The sequence below is a fragment of the Vipera berus genome, assembly GCF_964194415.1.
Source record: "Vipera berus genome assembly, chromosome: 9".
Classification (NCBI taxonomy): Eukaryota; Metazoa; Chordata; class Lepidosauria; order Squamata; family Viperidae; genus Vipera; species Vipera berus.
Window position 1 is genome coordinate 23,165,709 of NC_138212.1, and position 13,361 is coordinate 23,179,069.

Here is a 13,361-nt window from a genome sequence, read left to right on the forward strand (position 1 = left end):
CAGCCGATCCGAATCTGACTGATTGCAGCTAAGAATCTTTATAAGGTCTTATCTTGCGGCGATGACGACAGCAAAGGCTAATTACTTCGCTGCCCTCATCGTATGCGCAGATAATTGCCCGGCCGCCCTGTTTAGGGTGACTCGCTCCCTTCTTAATCAGGAGGTGAGGGAGGATCCCTTACAGGGACGGGCCGAGGAGTTTAGTCATCATCTGACGGGCAAAATCGCTCAGATCCGGGCCGGCTTGGACTCTGACTGGGTGGAGTCTGACGTGGAGGAATCTTGAGCATGTTATCTGGACTGAGTTCGATCCTGTTTCCCGATGATGTGGACAGGATCATGGGGAGGCTGAGCTCCACCATCTGTTTGTTGGACCCGTGCCCCTCCTGGCTGGTTTATGCGGCCTGGGAGGAGACATGAGGCTGGTTCCTGGCAGTAATAACTGCTTCTTTGAAGGAGGGTGTCTTGAAGGAGGCGGTGGTGAGACCCCTCCTCAAAAAGCCTGCCCTGGACCCGGCTGTTTTAAATAACTATCGTCCGGTCTCTAACCTTCACTTTTTGGTGAAGGTTGTTGAGAGGTGCATCAGCTTCCTCTGTTCCTGGAGGAAACTGATTATCTGGACCCGTACCAATCGGGTTTCAGGCCCGGACACAGCACGGAGACGGCATTGGTCGCGCTGGTGAATGATCTCTGGCGGGCTCGGGACAGGGGTTGTTCCTCTGCCCTAGTCCTATTAGATCTCTCAGCGGCTTTTGATACCATCGACCATGGTATCCTATTGCGGCGTCTCAGGGGGTTGGGAGTGGGAGGCACCATTTTATGGTGGTTCTCCTCCTATCTCCTGGGCCGCTCACAGTCGGTGTTGATGGGAGGGCAGAGATCCGCCCCGAGGCCTCTCGTTTGTGGAGTTCCTCAGAGGGCAGAGATCCGCCCCGAGGCCTCTCGTTTGTGGAGTTCCTCAGGGGTCGGTTCTCTCGCCCCTCCTGTTCAACATCTATATGAAGCCGCTGGGTGAGATCATTCGTGGTTTCAGGGTGGGGTATCATCAGTACCCAACTTTTTTTCTCCACCCCGAACCAACCCAGTGATGCCTTCGCCGTGATGTCCCGTTGCCTGGAGGCAGTCCAGGTCTGGATGGGGAGAAACAGGCTTCATCTCAATCCTGCCAAGACTGAGTGGCTGTGCATATCGGCATCTCGGGTTAACCAGACTATTCCATCTTTAACAATGGGGGAGTGAGGTGTTACCCCCCGTTGATAGGGCTCGCAACTTGGGTGTCCTCCTGGATTCACGGCTCAATTTTGAAGACCATATAGGAGCCGTGACCAGGGGGGCTTTTGCCCAGGTTCACCTGGTGCACCAGTTGCGACCCTACCTGGACCGAGATGCCCTACGCACAGTCACTCATGCGCTCGTGACCTCCCGTTTAGACTACTGCAACGCTCTCTACATGGGGCTGCCCTTGAGGACCACTCAGAGGCTTCAGCTGGTGCAGAATGCAGCCGCGCGAGTTGTGATGGGGGTTTCCCGATACTCCCATGTAACACCTCTACTCCGCGAGCTGCATTGGCTTCCGGTTGCCCTCTGGGTGAGATTCAAGGTGCTGGTGATGACCTATAAAGCCCTAAATTTATTTATTTATTTATTTTATTACATTTATATACCGCCCTTTCCCAAAGGACTCAGGGCGGTTTACAGGGTGATTAAAAACAAAAATACAAAAGTTAAAGACAAATTTAAAAAAATTATATTCGTCCCTGAATAAGTGAAACCCGTTAAAATTAAAATTAAAAATTAAAATAATTCTCAGCCTGGGCCAGAGAGCTCGAAGAGCCAGGTCTTCAGGTCCCGGCGGAATGAACGGAGGTCGGGGGCTGTCCTAAGCTCCACTGGTAGCTGGTTCCAAAGGGCAGGCGCACCCACTGAGAAGGCCCTATACCTGGGTGTCGTCCGCCAGCAATCTCTTACCGGTGGCACCCTGAGAAGACCCTCCCTGTGGGAGCGCACTGGACGAAGGGAGCTTGATGCTGGCAGCAGGTGTTCCCTCAGATATCCCGGACCCAAGCCATCTGAAACCCGATTGGTACGGGTCCAGATAATCAGTTTCCTCCAGGAACAGAGGAAGCTGATGCGCCACCACACTCTCAACAACCTTTGCCAAAAAGCGAAGGTTGGAGACTGGACAATAGTTATTTAAAACAGCCGGGTCCAGGGCAGGCTTTTTGAGGAGGGGGCTCACCACCGCCTCCTTCAAGGCGGCGGGGAAGACACCGTCTTTCAAAGAAGCAGTTATTACTGCCTGGAACCAGCCTCGTGTCTCCTCCCGGGCTGCATAAACTAGCCAGGTGGGGCACGGATCCAACGAACAGGTGGTGGTGCTCAGCCTCCCATGATCCTGTCCACATCATCAGGGGAAACAGGATCGAACTCAGTCCAGATAACATGCTCAAGACCGTCTGATTCCTCCACGTCAGACTCTGCCCAGTCAGAGTCCAGACCGGTCCGGATCTGAGTGATTTTGTCCGTCAGATGATGACTAAACTCCTCGGCTTGTCCCCGTAAGGGATCCTCCCTCACCTCCTGATTAAGGAGGGAGCGAGTTACCCTAAACAGGGCGGCCGGGCAATTATCTGCGGACGCGATGAGGGCAGCGAAGTAGTTAGACTTCGCCGTCCTTATCGCCGCAAGATAAGACCTTATAAAGGTTCTTAACTGCAATCGGTCAGATTCGGATCAGCTGGACCTCCAACCACTGTCTAGACCCCGTCTCCGATGCTTCATCTCCCAGAGCTCCGCAGAGAACCACGGAGCCCAACGGGATCTGCGTCGGGTCAGAGGTCGCAAGGGTACAACACAGTCAAGTGCCCCGGCGGCCGCCCTTTCCCAGGCATCCACCAGGGCATCGACTGGGCTGTGGGTGAGGGCGATGGGTATAGACCCAAGCACCATCTGGAACCATTCCGGGTCCATTAGGTGCCTGGGGCGGAACCACCTGGTCGGTTCTGCAGCCCAGTGGCGGGGGGTGGCATAACGGAAGACCAGCCGTAGGAGATAATGATCTGACCATGACAGGGGAACAATAGTTGATGAACCCCCTCCTAGATCATCCAACCACTGTCCAGACAGGAACACCAGGTCGAGAGTATGATCTCCCACATGAGTCGGGCCCTCAATTACTTGGGTCAGGCCCATGGCCGTCATGGAGGCCATGAACTCCCGAGCTAACTCAGACGACCCTCCCAGTGAAGGCAGGTTGAAGTCACTGAGAACCTGGGGAACTCCACCGCCAACCCTGAGAGAGTGTCGAGCAGCTCGGGCAGGGCTGTTGCCACACAGCTGGGCGCCAGGTATGTCAGTATGTATGTAAATGGCTTGGGTCCGGGATATCTGAGGGAACACCTGCTGCCAGCATCAAGTTCCCTTCGTCCTGTGCGCTCCCACAGGGAGGGCCTTCTCAGGGTGCCGCCGGTAAAAGATTGCCAGCGGATAACACCCAGGGGGAGGGCCTTCTCTGTGGGTGCACCTGCCCTCTGGAACCAGCTGCCCGCGGAGCTTAGGACTGCCCCCGACCTTTGTTCATTTCGCCGGGACCTGAAGACCTGGCTCTTTGAGCTTAACAGCCCAGGCTGAGAATTTTAATCGGGGTTTTTATATTTTTTTTTCAGGGATTTGATTTAATCTTTTTTAATTGTTTTTAACTTTTGTATTGATTTTTGTTTTAAATACTCTGTAAACTGCCCTGAGTCCTTCGGGAAAGGGCGGTATATAAATCCAATAAAATAAATAAATAAAATAAATAAATAAACTCATCAAATTTGCAGATCACACCAAGCTGGCAGGAATAGCCAATACTCCAGAAGATAGGCTTAAAATACAGGAGGATCTGGACAGACTCGAACACTGGGCGCTATCTAACAAAATGAAATTCAATGGTGAAAAAAGTAAGGTTCTACATTTAGGCAGGAAAAATCAAATGCACAGGTATAGTATGGGTGGTACCTTGCTCAATAGTAGTAACTGTGAGAGGGATCTCGTTGTCCTAGTAGACAATCACTTCAATATGAGCCAGCAGTGTGTGTTCTGTACCAGCCTGCTACCGGCCTTGCAGAAAAGGCAGCCCCTTTACAGACGGCAAGAGGCTGGAATACGTCTGCCAAATTTATTACAAAAACAAACAAGACACGAACCAAGATACCGGAGCTTTGAAACACTAACTGAGCGGTTGCTTTCAGCAAACCAGCCCTCCCCAAACATTCCCTTTATAAAGAGTTCAGGGCGTGGCCTCTCTCTGCCTCCTTCCGAGAAGCCCCACAGCCTTCCTCTGTTTACTCCTACTTGACTGCCTCCTGCGTCGGGCGTCCTTGAACAGGGCCAGCTGTGGGTCATCTTCATCCACACTGTCAGGCTCACACAGCTGGGTCTCCATGGTGACCAAGTGGGAGGGGCCTGCCTGAGGGCTATCATCAGCAAGATCTTCAACCCCCTCAGCAAGGTCTTCAACACCCCCCTCCTCCTCTGATTCGTCCGACCCAACTGCCGAACCCACAGGCTGACCCTGAATCACAACAGTGTGCTGCAGCTGCCAAAAAAGCCAACACAGTGCTAGGCTGCATTAACAGAGGGATAGAATCAAGATCAAGTGAAGTACTAATACCACTTTACAATGCTTTGGTAAGGCCACACCTGGAATACTGCATCGAGTTTTGGTCACCACGATGTAAAAAGATGTCAAGACTGTAGAAAGGATACAGAGAAGAGCAACAAAGATGATTGGGCGCCTGGAGGCTAAAACATATAGGGAACGGTTGCTGGAATTGGGTATGTGTAGTTTAACGAAGAGAAGGGTGAGGGGTGACATGATAGCAGTGTTACAATATCTCAGGGGCTGCCACAAAGAAGAGGGAGTCAAGCTATTCTCCAAAGCACCTGAAAGCAGGACAAGAAGCAATGGATAGAAACTAGTCAAGGAGAGAAGCAACCTAGAAGTAAGGAGAAACTTCCTGACAGTTAGAACAATTAACCAGTGGAACAACCTGCCTCCAGAGGTGGTAAATGCTCCAACACTGGAGGTTTTTAAGAAGAGACTGGACAGCCATTTGCCTGAAATGGTATAGGGTTTCCTGCCTGAGCAGGGGGTTGTACTAGATGACCTCCAAGGTCTCTTCCAACTTCTTCTTCGTATATTATTATTATTTTATTTAATTTAATTTAATTTATTAATATTTCTATACCGCCCTTCTCCCGGAGGACTCAGGGCGGTGTACAGGGCAAGAATAAAACACAGAGATTTACAAAAAATAAAAGATAATTAAATACATGCCCGATTAAAAAATACAGTTAATACATGGTAAAAACCCCAATAAAAATAGTAAAAAGACCCCACCAATCCCCCCTCAGGCCAGGCCGGCTTGCTCGAACAAGTATGTTTTCAGATCGCGGCGAAAGGAGCGAAGATCGGGCGCCGTCCAGAGCTCAACCGGTAATTGGTTCCATAACTCCGGGGCGCCCACAGAGTAGGATCTCCCCCTGGGGGCCACCAGTCGACATTATTATTATTATTATTATTATTATTATTATTATTATTATTATTATTATTATTATTATTATTATTATTATTATTATTATTTATGTTGAAGCTCTTTCCCCACTCCAGGCATTTATACTGTTTCTCTGCAGTGTGAATTTTTTGATGACTATAAAGGTTTCCCCTCTCCACACTCCAGGCATTTATGTGGTTTTTCTCCTATGTGGATTCTTAAATGCCTTTCAAGATGGTGATTCCTTCTGAAGGATTTTCCATATTCCGGGCACTGATATTTCTTTCCTTTCTCGCCTAAGTGGATCCTTTGATGTCTATAAAGGTGTCCCATCTGACTGAAGCTCTTTCCACACTCCAGGCATTTAAATGATTTTTGTCCTGTGTGGATTCTTAGATGATTTTTAAGATCTCCATTTCTTTTAAAGGATTTTCCACATTCCGGGCACCGATATTTCTCTCCTCCCTCCTGGATCCTCCCAAGACTCCCGCCTGTCCCGAAGGACCCTCCGCCCTCCAGGCCCGTCTTGGGGTCTCTGCCCGTTTCCTGCCCCCCTGCTTCGCCCTCCAGGCGGCCTCCTTTCGCAGAGTCCCTGTGGGGTCATCCCTTCCCCGCCATCTCCTCCCGGGGCTGCTCCACGGGGCCTCCTTCCTTCCTCCGTTGGGCTCTCCCGTCCTCCTGCAGGGGCAAAGGGGGAAGAGGAGAGGTGCGTCACGGCTTCGTCCCTTCCCCGGAGGGGAGTCCCAGCTCCACCCGGGGAGGAAGGCCTAAGCCTCGGCCTCTCGGTGAGACTTTCCAGGCAGGCCTCCCTCCGAGTGCCCGTCCCGCCAGACCAGGCCTTGGGCTCACCTATCCCTCCCTTCTCTGCCAGAGAAGGGCTCAGACTGTGACTCCCGGCATCCCTTGCGCCCTACGTGGCACCGAGCCAGTCCGTGGCCAAATCAATTGAGCGCCTCAGTCCTGTTTGACTCCGGAAGTGGAGGCGGGACTTCTCTGTGTGCCCTTCTGCTGGGAGCTCTTGCTCTTTCGCCCATAGGAGTCCTCTTGCCAATCGCCCCCCTCGCCAGAGCGACCAATCGGCGTCCTCCTTCCCTCCATCAGTCAGGCCCTGGGAAGAGACGGCGGGGAAGGCCCGGAAGGGATGAGCTGAGGGGGACACTGTGAAAGACCACCTGGAGGGCGAAGCGGGGAGCAGGAAACGGGTGGAGACCCCGAGACGGGCCTGGAGGGCGGAGGGCCCTTCGGGAGACTTGGGAAATGCCACAGAATCCAGGAGGGAGGAAAGAAATATCAGTGCCCGGAATGTGGAAAATCCTTCAAATCAAATGGAATTCTTGAAAGGCATCTAAGAATCCACACAGGAGAAAAACCATTTAAATGCCTGGAATGTGGAAAGAGCTTCAGTCTGAGGGAAAACCTTTATGTAGATCGAATGATCTACACAACAGAAAACCCGTATAAATACCTGGAGTGTGGAAAGAGCTTCATTCATCTGGGAAAACTTTATGCACATCGAAGAATCCACACTGGGGAGAAACTATTTAAATGCCTGGAATGTGGAAAGACCTTTAGTAAGAACAGCATCTTTTATATGCATCTAAGAATCCATGTAGGAGAAAAACCACATAAATGCCTGGAGTGTGGAAGGAGCTTCACTCAGACGGGACATCTCCATAGACATCAAAAGATTCACACAGGAGAAAAACGGAATAAATGCACAGAGTGTGGAAAGAGCTTCAGTTGGAGGAGCAGCCTTTATATACCTCAAAGGATCCACACAGGAGAAAAACCAGCGAGAAATGATAGATAGATAGATAGATAGATAGATAGATAGATAGATAGATGAGAGAGATGTTTGTCTTTGTCTCTTTGTGTGTGTGTGACAGAGAGATCAGAATCAGAATCGAGCTAGAAGGGACCTTGGAGGTCTTCTAGTCCAGGCCACTGCTCAAGCCGTGGGAGATTCTCCACAATTTCAGACAATTTCAACCCAGGGATGAAATCTCGGTAACAGTTGGCGAACCCAAGAAGTCGCTGAACATCCTTCACACGATGTGGGGGTTGCCAACTCTGCAAAGACTCAACCTTACTCGGCTCCATGGCGATGCCCTCAGGAGAAATGCGGTGACCCAGGAAATCGATGGTCACCCGGTAGAACTGGCACTTCTCCAATTTGGCAAACAGCCGATGTTCTTGGAGTCACTGCAGGACCTGACGGAGATGTTGATGGTGCACCTCTCACGACGGGGAGTAGATCAGGATGTCGTCCAAGTAGATCACGACAAACTGATCTAAAAAATCCCGGAAAATATCGTTCATGAAATGCTGAAACACGGCGGTGGCGTTGGTCAGGCCAAATGGCATCACCATGTACTCAAAATGTCCATAACGAGTACCATACGCCGTCTTCCACTCATCACTCGGCCGAACCCTGACGAGATTGTAAGCTCCACGCAGGTCCAGTTTCGTGAAGATCTTAGCCTCCCGGAGTCGGTCCAAGAGTTCGGGGATGAGGGGCAGCGGGTAACGATTACGCACCGTGATGGCGTTGAGTTTCCTATAATCGCAGCAAAGCCGCAATTTGCTGGACTTCTTTTTAACGAAGAGCACGGGTGCAGACACTGGCGAGGACGAGGGCCAGATGAAACCGCGAGCCAAATTCTTCTCCAGAAAGTCCCACAATGCAGCCAACTCGGGGTCCGACATGGAGTACAAACGCCCCACTGGGAGAGGTGCATCAGGGACTAAATCAATGGGGCAATCATAGGGCCTGTGCAGGGGTAATTGATCCGCCTCTGTCTCACTGAACACATCAGCAAAGTTGGACAGTTCGGGAGGCAAGGAAACCCCTGGGGAACCCTCCACCTGACCGGCACAGATATGGCGGGTGTGGTCCACGCACTGCAAGCTTAGGAAGGTGACCAAGTCATGCGCCCAGAGCCACGCCAGTCCCAAGACCACAGGGAAATGCAGATCTGAGGTGATATGGCCTCCACATGGGAACTGATGGCCATACATAATGGTTGCGTGGTGGCCTTAATTGGCCCAGACAGGAGCACTCAACCATCGATAGTCTCCACTAACATGGGCAGATCCACTGGGCAACAGCCCATTTGGCCACAAATGCTGAGTCCATAAAATTTGTGGTGGCCCCAGAGTCAATTAAGGCATGGACTGGAATCCCCTTTGGCTTGCCAGGAAGGATCAGATGTGCCTCCAATATCAGATGCCGTGGAGGTCTACAGGCAGCATCGGAAAGACGTCGCTCAGTGTTGTTGTGGGATGCCTGATCTATCACACCGTCTAGATCAGGCTCGGGGCGTTTCCTGACACAAAAGTAGGGGACTTTCTTGGGGCAGACTCGGTCACTGATGCCGGCTGTCGCTTCTTTGGGCAAAAAGCAGCCAAATGCCCAGGGTCCCCGCAGTAAAAACACAACCTCCCCAATCGTCATCTGTTCATGTCAGTCACCGATAGACGAGACCTGGCGGCACCAAGCTCCATTGGCTCCTCCCTTTGAACTGGGGTCTCACGCACAACAGGGGCTGCAGAGGTCTGTGGGGTGGCACAGCAACTCCTTCGCTGCTGCAACCGAGCATCGATCCGCAGGCAGAGATGGATCAGCCCATTCAGGTCTGAGGGAATATCCACACGGGCCAGCTCATCCAACATCTCCTCCGACAATCCATCCTAGAAGGCATCCACAAGCGCAGCCTCATTCCAGGTGGAATCCTGGCTAAGCAGCCGAAAATCGCTGATATAGCCCTGTAGGGGGCGTTGACCCTGCGTCAGAGCTTTCAAGCATCGAGTAGCGGTCTGCGTCTTTATAGGGTCCTCATACATCAGACGCATATGATCACAAAACCCCACAAAGTTGTCCAATAATGGACTAGGTTGAGCCAGCAGAGGCGTGCCCCAATAAGCAGCATCACCCGAAAGAAGGCTTAACACAAACCCCATCTTATCCTGGTCAGTGGGGAAATCAGCTGCTCTCACGCTGATAAAGAGCTGGCATTGTCCCAGGAAAGCAGGAAACAGTTCTGGATTGCCATTAAATTTATCCGGCATCACAACTTGGCATTTTCTCCTGGATGGTGGTGATGGTGGGGGTGCAGCATGGACCTGAGCTTGCAATTGAGCCACCTGAGCTGCCAACAAAGCGAGTTGCTGGGCAAGCTGGGCATTCTCAGCACATAGCTGCTCCATAATAATAATAAGGGGTGGGAGGTTGCAGGCAAACTGTTCTGTTCCAGCCTACTACCAGCCCTGGAGAAAAGGCAAGAGGCTGGAACTAAGCCTGCCAAATTTATTGACACAAACAAACAAACAAACACATATTCATGTTCCCCCGGCTCAGCAAAGACCAAAAAACCACGAGTTTTGCAGATCTGATGTCTCTTTGCGGAGTTAGCCCAGGTTACATGTTGTATTTGTTAGGAAAAATTGTTATAGCATGAAAAGTGCCAATTGCAGATAGAGCTCAAATATGGAAAACAAACACATATTCATGTTCCCCCGGCTCAGCAAACACCAGAAAACCATGAGTTTTGCAGATCTGATGTCTCCTTGCAGAGTTAACCCAGGTTATATTGTTGTGATTCAGGGTCAGCCTGTGGGTTCGGCAGTTGGGTTGGACGACTCAGAGGAGGAGGGGGGTGTTGAAGAGCTTGCTGATGACAGCCCACAGCCAGGCCCCTCCCACCTGGTCACGATGGAGAACCAGCTGTGTGAGCCTGACAGCGTGGATGAAGATGTCCCACAGCTGGCCCTGTTCAAGGACACCCGACGCAGGAGGCAGTCAATCAGGAGTAAACAGAGGAAGGCAATGGGGCACCTCGGAAGGAGGCAGAGAGAAGCCACGCCCTGAACTGTATAAAAGGGGAATGCGTGGGAGGGCTGGTTTGCTGAAGGCAACCGCTTGAAATGCTCCTGTTTTTTGGTTCGTGTCTTGTTCCGTTTGTTTTTGTATCAATAAATTTGGCAGGCTTAATTCCAGCCTCTTGCCTTCTTGTAAAAGGGGTTGTCCCTGCCTTTTCTGCAGGGTTGGTAGCAAGCTGGTATAGAACATATATGTTGCATTTGTTAGGAAAAAATGCTTATAGCATGAAAAGTGCCCATTGCAGATAGAGCTCAAATACGAAAAACAAACACATATTCATGTTCCCCCGGCTCAGCAAACACCAGAAAACCACGAGTTTTGCAGATCTGATGTCTCCTTGCAGAGTTAGCCCAGGTTATATGTTGCATTTGTTAGGAAAAATTGCTCCTAGCATGAAAAGTGCGAATTGCAGATAGAGCTCAAATACGAAAAACAAACACATAGTCATGTTCCCCCGGCTCAGCAAAGACCAAAAAACCACGAGCTTTGCAGATCTGATGTCTCCTTGCGGAGTTAGCCCAGGTTATATGTTGCATTTGTTAGGAAAAATTGCTTATAGCATGATAATTGCCCATTGCAGATAGAGCTGAAATACGAAAAACAAACACATATTCATGTTCCCCCGGCTCAGCAAACACCAAAAAACCACGAGCTTTGCAGATCTGATATCTCCTTGCGGAGTTAGCCCAGGTTATATGTTGCATTTGTTAGGAAAAATTGCTTATAGCATGAAAAGTGCCAATTGCAGATAGAGGTCAAATTCGAAAAACAAAGAGATTGTCAGAATCCATTTATATCACATTTCATAATTGTATAGGTAGAACAACGTGCTATTTCTGGGGATTCTGCCATCTCTCCGAGGGGGGGGAGAGGATGGTTACTAAAGCGATTTTCAAACAACAGGGGATGTTTTACTGGGGAAGGGAGGGGGGACAGACAGGTCTGGATTGTATCTTCATTTACAACTGAAAAGGAAAGCAATAACCATAAAACCAAGGAGAGTTCCCTTTCCCATGGAAGGACCTGACACCTAGCAACTGACGACAGCCTGACCAAATGGATGAGGGGAGGGGCTGGAATGGGAATGGTTTATATAGGAATGAAATGTAACTTTTCTCAGATTCCGTCTTGTATTCCCACAATCGATTCCATCCTAGTAAACATTTTCCTTTTGGACTAAACTTGCATCCAAGAGTTCTTATTTCCTAAGATGTGGATTGAGGTGGGTCCTGACAGTAGACGGAATCTGCTTTAAGAGTCAACCTGGAAGGGAAAACCTTACCGGGGGACTTTGCAACAAATAAAATGTCTGGCGACGAAGCAAGAGAGGAGGGAAGCCCCATGGAGGGGGAGTCTTCCCCCCAAATGGAATCCCAGAGACAATGGGAAGCTGAAGCAGCATATTCCCCCGGGGAAGAAGCAGTGGAGCAGTACGACCGAAAACCCCGGTGGTCGATGGGCGTTGGAAGGAAAAGTGAGTGGGAAAAGGCTTCGGGAGAAACGACCCTGAGGCGTAGTAACCACCAACCGGAATGGAGGCAAGAGATGGAGAGTTCCCTGCACGCCAGCGAGGAGGAGCAGATCCTGGAAAAGGCCATTGATCTGATGAAAGCAACCCTGAGTTCACTGAGGGAGGAGAGAGCTGAAAATCGCAACCGAGGCAGCGCCTGGGGACGCAACTGGAAAGGTAACGGAGGGGATCCAACACCTGAAACCCCGGGGCCATCCAATGGAACAGGAATTGCTGCCTCAGCAGTACTCCCCCCCCCAGAACCACAGATGGGGACCAGGATGAGGAGCGATACCGGCCACGGCGCAGACAACGCTCCAGCCAAAGACTCCCGCCCCTGGAAGTCAAATTCAAGGGGGAGCCATCACGACTGGGATTTTTCCTAACCCAAGTCCTCAGCTACATGGAAGAGTATGGACGGGACATCCCCAGTGACAAAACACGCATCCGAATTGTGCAATCTGCCCTGGACGGGATGGCTGCAGACTGGGTGGTGAACTTGCATGACTCCAACGCCCCAGAACTCAACGACTTCAACCGATTCATGTCATCTTTGAGGCGACGGTTCGAGGATCCTTTGGCTGACCGTAAGGCCCGGGAGAGAATCAAAACGGTGAGGCAGGGCAGGCGAGCAGTGGCTGATTATACCCAAGAATTCCGAGCCATTGCCAGCAAGCTGAACTGGCCAGAAGACATCCTCCTTAGCCACTTCAAAGACGGTCTGAACTACGACCTGTATGATGCTTGCCTGCCTCGAGGAGACCCACCCCACCTCGACGACTGGTACATCCTGGCGGAGGAAGTGGAAATAGACCTACTGAAGAGACACCGCAGAGGAAAACCATGGGGCCGCCTGCCACCCGAGCAAACACGCGAGGGGGAAAAACCACCAGCCACAGCCAAAAAATCAACAAGTTGCTTCAACTGCGGGAGAGAGGGCCACAGTGCTGCAGAATGTCGTTCAAAAGCCCCCCCACGAAAACCAGAGGCATCATCCTCCAAGAAGCCGGGGAAGCCCCAAGGCAACACAAAAGAATCTTCCATGAAGGAGACAGAGGCTGTAGAGTCCACAATTCCTGCCAGGAACTGGGAATGGACTCCGGCCAGCACCGCAGGGACGGTGGACAACTCGGAAGACAGCTCAGAGGGAGAACCATTGGTAAGTGGACCCCTTCCACCCATATTTAAGACAGTGACTATATTAGCTTCCCCTATGCCTGAAGCAGCCAAAATAAAAGCTCTGATAGACTCTGGGTGCATCCGCTGCCTTATCAGCCCAACGCTGGTGGAGAGATTGAGCATCCCAGTGAGGAGGCTAAAACAACCAATCTCTTTTAGTCAATTAGATGGGACAATAGCAGGGGGAGGACCAGCCACCCTAGCCACTTTACCAATCCACCTATCACTGGGGCCCCATGAGGAGGACATAACGTT